This window comes from Stomoxys calcitrans, chromosome 1, assembly GCF_963082655.1.
Source record: "Stomoxys calcitrans chromosome 1, idStoCalc2.1, whole genome shotgun sequence".
NCBI classification, from domain to species: domain Eukaryota; kingdom Metazoa; phylum Arthropoda; class Insecta; order Diptera; family Muscidae; genus Stomoxys; species Stomoxys calcitrans.
Window position 1 is genome coordinate 156,508,816 of NC_081552.1, and position 11,045 is coordinate 156,519,860.

Here is an 11,045-nt window from a genome sequence, read left to right on the forward strand (position 1 = left end):
AGTTTGTACTGCTGCCATGTATGTGCATATATACAAATTTTTTTGTTTAATTTACATCATATATCACTCGCTGTTGTGTTGTCTCATTTTGTTTTGTTTCTGCAACTACGTTTCACTCTTGCTATTTATTTACACTCAGTTCACACCAATTATCGTCCAAGACACGACAAAAAACAAATACGATTAACTTTTTCTTCTCTTTATTAAAAAGGAATTTTTGCAATATGTGTAGACAGTAGAAAAGAAAAAAACAAAAGATGTGCACTGCACTGCTGTTGCTATAAACTGCTGCTCTACTTGTCGAACAAAACTACTTTGCAGACGACACCGTTTTCCAGTTCCACAATTTTTGTGGTTTTCGTTTGCTAAAATGTAGCATCTCAATATGTAAATCAGCACTTAATGCAATGGAGTTGAACTCTTACATCTTTTATTTGCTCAGATTATTTTATTTGTATCTTTAGAAACTTTAGGCTGTGGAAATTTTTTAACAAAACACACACGCACACAAGTGAAAATTAATGAATTAATCGGTTATCCGGTTATCGAAATTATAAGTTGCCTTATTCCGCGACGTCCGTTCTTGACTTTACCTCGATTCACAATGTGAAATTAAATGATAAATGAGAGAGAGAATTACAATCATGGATAAAAAATCGACTAATCGATTAATCGACTTTTTGTGTAAAAAAGTCGAAAATTCGAAGTCGACTTTTAGTGGATTAAAAAATCGAAAAGTCCAAGGCGGATTTATTAAGGTGGTCTCACGCGAACAGCTGTTAACAGCCGGCCAGGTTTGAGGGTATTAAGATGTCAGATTTTTGTTTGCATTCTCTTTGTTGTTGTCTTCTTTCTCGCATATTCTCTGCTCATGTATCAGCTTGATGGCAAGATGGCGGATTGCACCATATGATTTGTGGTTGTTGTAAACATGAGACCACCTTTAATTGTTTCGCCATGCGAAAAGTCGTGTTTTCGAATAGTTGTTGTTGTAGCTACATCTTCATGTGAAGGCGGCGATCCTCGTCAAGCTCCTGTAGGTGAGCAAGATGCACTAATAAGATGAGGTCACGCGAACAGCTGAGTAAATTTTTTTTTGTAATTGTTTTGATTTCGCGATAATTCTAAATGCCAAAAGCTTGATATCACAGCAGTGATATTTTTCTACAATCTTAAAAAGATGTTCTATTTGATCCGATATTCCACACATTAGTTTCGTTCGCCTTGTCATATCGGTCATGTCGAGCATCATAGGCATTCAGATTTGGTATTCGTAAAACAAAAAAGAAAGCGATCGCCTGATCTGTTTTAGAATACAAATTCAGATTTGTAGGTTATCTAGCTAGCATACTTGGCCTAGACTTCTCCGCAGCAGAAATGGATGATTACTTGAAAATAAATTTGTAGGCTCTTCACAAGTTAATTCTAGAGATTGACGTTTATGGGTTAGAGGCCATAACAGAAGTGTTGTTATTCGGGCTAATACAACAACTCTGAGTCGAAACATCCAATCCAAAAAATTGTCTACATCAACTGGCCAAGTACAGGTCAAAAAATGTGTCCCAATTTCGGAAAAAAATTCTCTAATTTGAACTATTCAGCTTCTTAATTGCCGAAATATTGAAATTTTAATCACTCTTTGTGAGCAATATGCAATGCAAAATAATGTCGGTAGCATATCTTTAGGAATTTGTTTCATAACTTTTCACTTTTAGAACAGTGAAAAATATTTTAATATAATCTACTCGTTAGTACCTTTAATATCCATATTGCCTCGGAGCATATCCAACCGAAAGTGGTGTTTGAAGCGCTGTGAAGGAGAAGACCAACCCCCTTCGTTGAGTATACCGGCCGGTTTAGAATTACTTCCTGATACGATTTAGATATGTCCGTCTGTCGGTCCATTTACTCTTGTAATCGAGATACAGGCCGCACTTTTTTGCCCGATTATCATTAAATTTTGCTTATGTCATTTTGTGTCTCTATTTGACTCTGTTGATTTTCGGTTCATTTCAAGATTAGCTCCCATGCATATCTTTCATTCCATATGCTATTTCATGGCAGTAGTAGCCACATATTTTGTCCTATCTATACAACATTTTGCATGAGGTTCCAAACCGTGTTCAAAAATGTTGTCAAAATCGGTTAAGATTTAGATATCGCACTCATATACGAGGTCTGATAAAAAATAACCGTTTTTTTTTTTAAATTTGACCTCAAGCCGAACTAATAAAGAGCAAGTAAAAGCGTGCTAAGTTCGGCCGGGCCGAATCTTATATACCCTCCACCATGGATCGCATTTGTCGAGTTCTTTTCCCGGCATCTCTTCTTAGACAAAAAAGGATATAAGAAAAGATTTGCTCTGCTATTAGAGCGATATCAAGATATGGTCCGGTTTGGACCACAATTAAATTATATGTTGGAGTCCTGTGTAAAATGTCAGCCAATTCGAATAAGAATTGCGCCCTTTGGGGGCTGAAGAAGTAAAATAGAGAGATCGATTTATATGGGAGCTGTATCGGGCTATAGACCGATTCAGACCATAATAAACACGTATGTTGATGGTCATGAGAGGATCCGTCGTACAAAATTTCAGGCAAATCGGATAATAATTGCGACCTCCAGAGGCTCAAGAAGTCAAGATCCCAGATCGGTTTATATGGCAGCTATATCAGGTTATGAACCGATTTGAACCTTATTTGACATAGTTGTTGAAAGTAACACTAAAAAATGTCTTGCAAAATTTCAGCCTAATCGGATAGGAATTGCGCCCTCTAGAAGCTCAAGAAGTCAAGTCCCCAGATCTGTTTATATGACAGCTATATCAGGTTATCAACCGATTTGAACCATACTTGGTACACTTGTTATATATCTTAACAAAATACTACGTGCAAAATTTCATTCCAATCGGATAAGAATTGCGCACTCTAGAGGCTCAAGAAGTCAAGTCCCCAGATCTGTTTATATGACAGCTATATCAGGTTATCAACCGATTTAAACCATACTTGGCACAGTTGTTGGATATCATAACAAAACACGTCGTGCAAAATTTCATCCCAATCGGATAAGAATTGCGCACTCTAGGGGCTCAAGAAGTCAAGACCCCAGATCGGTTTATATGGCAGCTATATCATGTTATGGACCGATATGGCCCATTTACAATACCAACCGACCTACACTAATAAGAAGTATTTGTGCAAAATTTCAAGCGGCTAGCTTTACTCCTTCGAAAGTTAGCGTGCTTTCGACAGACAGACGGACGGACATGGCTAGATCGACATAAAATTTCACGACGATCAAGAATATATATACTTTATGTGGTCTCAGAGGAATATTTTGAGTAGTTACAAACAGAATGACGAAATAAGTATACCCCCATCCTATGGTGGAGGGTATAAAAAATATGTATTTATTTATTCATCAATAACTATCTTGTCCCCTTCAAAGTAATACTTACATCGTGCTCCCGTTTGTAACTCATCGAAGTAATGATCTGAGACCCAACCAAATATATGAAAAATTCAATTTGTGTTTGTTTATCGGTTTGTTTGTTCCGTATAGACTCAAAAACGGCCGAACGGATTTCCCTGAAATTTTCACAGATTATGTAGGTTGGTCTGGAAGGAATATACATTTTTGATATCGGGATGGGCGGACCCTCCCCCTTACCCCAAAAGTACTACCCAAAAATAAAAGTGGTCCGATCGGTACAATATGGGATTCAAATGAAAGGTATTCAAGAGTAGAGTACGAATTTCATAATAAAAGTTGGATCCAAGTACCTGGGGGCCGCCCCAACCCCAAAATCCCTTAAATCAGGGTTATTTGACTATCATGACAATATGGGACTCAAATGAAAGGTATACAAATTAATGACGAATTTGATATACAAATTAATGACGAAGTATAGGGGGTCACCCCACCTCCACAAAAACGCGATCACGGATATATGGGACTCGGTTTGTTTGTTCCGTATAGACTGAAAAACGGCAGAACCGATTTTCTCGAAATGTTCCCATACTGTGTAGGTTGGTCTGCAAGGAAACACAGGCTATATAATTTGCCGGTATCAGAAGGGAGTAAAATACGAATATGGTATTAAAATTTGGGTCTATGTACATATCGGGCCGCCCAAACCCCAAAACTCCCCCAAACAGACATTTTGGACATTCATTTCAATATGGGGCTCAAATGAAAGGTATTCGGGAGTAGATTTCGAAATATGGCATAAAACATTAGGTCCAAGTAATGGGAGGTCGCCCACCGCCAAAAAAAACCCCCAAATGGGCATATTAGCTGACCATGGCTATATGGGACTCAAATGAAATGTATTAGGGAGTAGATTACGAATATGACATTAAAATTTGCGGGATTTGGAAGTGCAGCACGAATTTGAAGAACATAACCACCAGGAACCGAGAAGGGGCAAATTCTCACACATCAATGAGTGCTTTCCGATTCAAGTTTAAACTCAATGATAAGGGACCTTTTTTATAGCCGAGTCCGAACGGCGTCCCGCAGTGCGAGACCTCTTTGGGGAAAATATTTGAAACGACCTTGCATGGCATTGTACCTCGCAAATGTCGCCAACATTAAGAGGAGATAAACACCGCTTTGTTCGATGTTCTCGCCAATATTCGAACGAGCTCAGCATCATAGGCTACAATGGCACGAATTCGATATCCGCATTCAGGGCGAAGTGTTCCCACCCTAGAAGGCTCAGCGGAGCGGGCCCGGATAGGCTAGTACGAGTATATGTTTCAATTGACGTCCCACTACGTGTGCGAAATTCCATCAAAATGGGTTGAGATTTAGATTTAGCTCCGATATATGTCGTTCTTTCTATATACCCTTTATGGGTATATCGATTTTCGTCTTATCTTTTCAGCATTTACCTCTACTACAAAATCTGACTTGATTGAGACATACTTCCATGTAGACCGTCCATTGAAAATGCTCTTGTATTTTATTATTTTATTTTCTGAATTTTGTAATTTTAAAGCCCTACTCTCAAACATAAAACTTCTTAAATTAATTATATGAAATACAAAAATAGGTAATTTAAGCTAAATTATAAGATAATTTGCAGTGTGTAAATTCTATAAAATCTACTAATTTTCAACAACGATTGTGTAAATTTCTATCAAATCTACTAATTTTCAACAAGGAGTTTTTTAATTTTATTATTATTATTTTTTATTTATGTTTTATGAAAATAACGATAATCAGAACCAAAGAGAAAAAACGAAAGGAAAACATGACGAAAAAAAATAAAAGAAATTATCTTATTGTATCTCATCAAAGTGTAGAATCAGTTTTCCAGGAAGTAAATTAAATTGACGTGCTACTCTTATAGGAAACATCCCACCCATATGGGGTAGAACTCTTGGTATGAGTATTTGGTTAACTCGAGTATAGTGAGAAAATGAGAACATATTTACCAGAAATATCACGGGATTTAAAGATTTTGTAGAACATAATCCGATTTCTACATTTAACAAAATCATTGAAGGAACAACCAAGAAAGCTTTTAACAAACGGGGAAATATGATCGAATAACCTGTAAGAAAAAATTTAGCGTACTACTCTAATTAAAGCTAGTTTAACCTTCATCATGTTACTTGCAGTGGTGCCAGAATATACCTCAAGGCAGTACAGGAGATGTGGCATTATACGAGCATGAACCAGTCGTTCCTTAATATATCGAGGTAATACCAGGTCAATGCTATAAAGCTGTCGCAAGCCAAGAGTTATCTTGGCGACAACATTATCAATGTGCAAATCGAATGACAATTTATCATCCAAAAGTATACCCAAGCACTGAATATTATGGACAAATCCTATTTTATCCCCATTATATACCAGCCTCACGCTTGGAGTATCATTCGTTCTGAAGAAAAGAGCCATAGTCTTTGCGCATTCACAGACATCCATGAAGCCAAGGAAGGCAAGGCCAAATCAATCTTCAAATCTTCGAAATAAGTCGTTCAAAAACAAAACGAATAGGAGGGAACCGAGTGCAGCTCCCTGAGGAACTCCGCTTTTAATCGGGCGCGTAGATGAAGTTATATAGCCTATCTGAACAAATAGCTTTCTATCAACCTAATAAGAAAACAAAAGTTTACAAGCGCTTTTACAAAGACCGTAAACTGTGGACAGCTTCTTAATCAGGACGAAGTAATCCACCCGATCGAAGGCCTTCTCTAGATGAGCAAAATGCAGATATTGTGACCAGCCACGCAATTCCGATTTGGGTCGATAAGACCTTAAGGCAACATGGACGTCCCTCTACCCTTCCTGAATCCGCATAAGCAATCATGTAAAAGCGAACTGCGGTCAATGTAGGTCGCAAGCTGTTTCTCCAAAAAATGTTCCACTACCTTCGAAAGCACCGGCAGTAATACTTAGGTCTATATTCCGATATATTAGCAGTGCTGCTTTTTTTCCTTATAGGGTTAATCACAGCAATCTTCCAGCTGTTTGGAAATTTGGAGGTCATGGTTATGTTATTTACGAAAAAAAGAAGAAAATCGGAAATAAATGGGAAATTTATGTTAAAAAACTTCATTGGAAACCCGTCACAACCAGCCCCATTAGATTTAAATGACATAAAAGCATCAAACAATTCATCGGGAGTAATGCTGCTAAAAGAAAAGCCATGATGAGCAGCGAAACGCAGAAATTCCGACACATCGTCTTGTACATCAGATTGGTTGTCTACAAATGACAGGTTCATCTCATTTAGTACCATGGGAGAGTTGCCAGTAGTAACTGAGGAACTGGTCTTGAGAAGTCCATTATTTCTTATGACTTTCCACAAACCCTTAGAAGTACTACAACTATCAAACAAAGCAAGATTTAAATTTTTCTTAATCCTTCTTTTCGCTCTCTTAGCGCGGTTCCTCAATTTGCAGTATGTTCTCCAGTTATCATCGCTTTTATCTCGAAGAAACCCTTTATATGCCAAATCCGCCATTGACTGCTGAAACCTGATCTCAGGACACTTGATCCAATTGTCCGAATCGTATTGTTTCACAAACGGAATGAATCCTATCTAAGCTGCGCTCTAATAACTCAAGTTGATCATTAACATAAGTAGTCGAAAACATTCGTTCGAGGCCAGATGAAGCCACCTTTTTAAGCAACTCTGGTTCACTGAATCTCTTGTAATCAAAAAATTCATAATTTCTCCCCACGGAGATGTTGAGAGAGATATATACGAAGGCATACTTTGATATATTAGGGCAAATAAATTGGCCGGTACGGCACAAATATTGTGGTTGTGACAGCAAAAAGTAATCAATCAACGAGGTAGATTGATGGAAAACATCAAAATGAGTCGGGCAGCTGTTATGGGAAGCTGACACTCCCATTCTGTTGCAGGGCTGCCTTATGGTAGCAGCGATGGAGAGATCAAAAAAATTTCTGTTGAAATCGCCCATTATCACAATATTCCTGTAGCGAACAAGAATGCCGGATATTTCATGTTCGAAAGAATCGAAATTGCCATTCCGTAGGTAAACTACGCCTACAAAAATTCCTCCTGAAGCGGTAATAAATAAACATTCTACCGTTCCACAATTCGACCAAGAGTAAACGACATTGTATTTCAATTTCTTTGAAATAAGCAAGGCCACACCCCCCTTCCCTTCTGTCAGGGCGATCGTTCCCAACCTAGAAACACTCACATATCCAGATGGGATAGACGGCTTTAGCCAGGTTTCAGTTTACCAACAACACCTAAAAAACTATCCTCAACAATACATTTGATTCCAGAAAGGAATTTTTTAAATTGAAGCTTTGGGAATTAAAATGCATGATATTTAGGTTTGCATTTAAATTAGATAATTCCGAGCGAAGGAACTGATTATCGTGAACAATACAACCAAGATTGTCAATAAGCATAATGAAAAATTGCAAGAGATAAAAAAATATAAGTGAATTTCGTATGCTCAATAGTAGTGGGCAGACACAGTGCTATAGGGTATTGTATTGTCGGCTCCGCCCGATTCTTGTCTTTCCTTACTTGTTTAAGCTACATCTGTTAAATTAGTTGTCATTTATTCAGACTGGTTTGCCAAATTAACATAAGCGAATAAGGAGTTAGACCACCTCCCAATAATTCTCACCATTGGCCGACCACCCGACTTCATAACCTCTGAGCGCCGGATGTTTATCACCGATTCGACTGGCTTCAGAGAGTACACCAGTCGCCGCTTCAGAGAACTGGCTAGATGCCGAGAGGAAATTCCGAGACATCATTAACGCAGCAGCCGCTCGCTTTATACCAGCCGATCGAGTCACTCTCGAACCCCGGTAGACGGGATGACAGGACCTCAGTCACTTTTGGCGACGTAACCGTGACTGATCCGAAGAGATGCGCCAGGTTTTTCGTTCAACGGTCAATTTAATGTGCATGCCGAGAGTGACAGGGCAAGGAGGAGAGCTATTCGACGTATTCGTGGTCTCCGAGCCGGTGGACAACCATCACAATTTACCGTGGGTGAAGTCACGAATTTCATCCCTGGCGCCAAATCATCCAAGGCGTTGGGCCCCTACTGAATCTTTACATTGATGCTGAAGAATCTGGATTTACCTAGAGTTGAGTGCCTCACTACTGTCCTAAACCTGTCTTTGAACACTCTTATAGTTCCCGATGTCTGGAAAAGGCATTACTCCTCCCGAGCCTCGTAGGAGAATTTCCATTCGCCGAGCATCAACATGGATTTCGAAGACTGCATAGCACAACAACAGCTTTGCATGCCATCACAGCACACATTTGTCTTCGCTTCAATCAGCCCCGGACATGTGATAGGATGATCCTCGTGGAACTGGACCTATAGAAGTCATTCGACATGGTCAGCCATGCCAAACTATTTGAGGACATTGTCAACAAGTCCCTCCAGCCAGGCCTGAAACGCTGTGTCTCAAATTATCTATGTGGTCGCTAGTCATTTGTGGAATTTAGGGATAAGAACTCGAAGCACCGTAGAGTGAAACAGGAGAGTTCCCCATGGTGGGGTGATATCTCCGGCACTACTCAACCTCTACCTATCCTCCATTTCGCCCCTTCCAAACGGCATAGAGATCGTATCATATGCGGACGATTGTACGACCATGGCATCAGGCCCCCCACCCATTGATGACATCTGCGGTAGATTGAACATCTACCTCAACGAACTTGGCTCATATTTCGCTGTTAGAAATCTGAAGATATCTGCCACCAAATCGTTAGCCACATTGTTCACTGCAAATACGCGTGAGCTGAAAGCCGAGCTGACTGCGATGGTCGATGGAGAAATTATTCCGACCATCAAGTGTCCCAAAATACTTGGCGTCACATTTGACAGCTCTTACACATTCTTCCCACATGCCACTGTAATTTGCGATAAAGTCAAAGTAGAAACAAGGTCCTCAAGTCACTTGCTGCCAGCACTTGGGGTGCAGACAAGGAAACCTGACCACGTACAAAGCAATTGCCCGGTCTGTGGTAAGTTATGCAGCGCCAGTGTGGTGTCGTCATCTCTGTGACACGCAGTGGAATAATACTGAGATCTGTCAAAATGCCGCACTCCGAACTGTCTCCTCGGTTTTCATGTGGACCACCTCCATCAGGAGACAAAGATCTGTCTAAGCAATACCTTTTGGGCTGTTATCGCAAAGACCATTCAAATCATCATCTTGGGGATAGATATCCACCGCCCAGAAGCCTTAAGGTAGATCGATATGATCTACAGCGTGAGGTTCAGCGCTACAAGAGAGAACCGCTAGATCAAGCGGCTTATCAAACAGTTTTAGACAACATTCATGCAGACACGGTAGCAGATGTGGTAAATGTGAATACCGGGTGAATGTAGTCCTTAAAGAACGACCGCTTCCCATTGCAACCGAAGAAATCGACCTCCCCCTGGCAAACCAGAGTAGTCCTGGCTCAATTACGTTCCGGCAGATGCAGCCGCATCAATTCCTACAGAGCAAGGATTGATGCAGATGTGCAAGATGTATGTCCCGATTGCGACCAGGGACCACACAACACACGTTACCAGTTTAACTGCCCAGCCAGACTCACCCAATCTTAGTCGCAGTGTTTCTGGATCTGGATCCTCAACAGATTCAAGCAGACGAAAGATAGAACACAACAAACTGCTACAACAACAATAAGTGCAATCGCAGACGGCACTTCCTTAAATACTGAGTGCCTATAATACTGGATACGTCAAGGCGAAGGATTGGCGCCTTTCAATAACCAATGGTAATAATGGTTCGGTGGCGATCGGGATCGACGAGGATCGCTTTCTCCACATTCAAATGTGCCTACAACAACAACAATAAGTGATAGCAGCAGCGGCCTTTAAAGCTTTGTTAATTTTATGGCCCACTGCTGTTTATTGCCAAAAAATATCAAATCGAACCAAGCAATGTAGGGTTTGCGATCTTTTTAAAGAATCTAACGAGATACAGGGGCGATGTAAAATCAACAAATAGAGATTTTACTTCTGCTAGGCGTTGTGGGATTGAAAGAGTTCCCGCATTCCGTTGACCGATATCGAAGCATACCAAGACACTTGCTAGCATAAGGGGGAAAACGGAACTTGGCAGAATTCAGCTTCATGACTCTCAATCTTGGCTAGACAACGAACCGATTAATTATTATGTTATAAGAAACTCACTCACAAAAACAGCGTTAATTTACAGTTGTAAGTTAACGAAAGGGTAAAAGAAACATCATCCAAGCCGTAAATTTATTTGAACCCTACAAATAAATTGGACCGGCTGGTATTTTATGTTATTGCTGAACCTAATTCCCACGCAATAGCAAAAAAATTAGTGCCACCTCTATGAGTAGCAAAGTGTCCAAGGCCCTGAAGAAAATCCATAGCCTTGATCTGATGAAGCGTCGCCCAGGTTACTGATAGGCTTCTGAATGACCACTGTAATATTGGAAATTTAATATCGCACCGACTGCAGAATAATGCGGACCTAAAGCGGCAATTATGTGTTTCATACATAGCCGGTTCAAAAAAATAAAATAGAACAAAAAGATA

General features: G+C 39.9%; 1 protein-coding gene across 11 annotated transcripts in view; it reads right to left on the reverse strand.

Moving 5' to 3' along the window:
* LOC106092065 (formin-binding protein 1-like) overlaps nt 1-596 on the reverse strand; it is a 365,714-nt gene extending 365,118 nt beyond the window's left edge. For all 11 annotated transcript variants that reach the window (XM_059370763.1, XM_059370759.1, XM_059370762.1 and 8 more), the window contains exon 1: nt 426-596. The gene's annotated coding sequence lies outside the window, so the exon portion shown is untranslated. The remainder of the gene's footprint in view (nt 1-425) is intronic.
* Between the last annotated feature and the right edge of the window lie 10,449 nt (nt 597-11,045).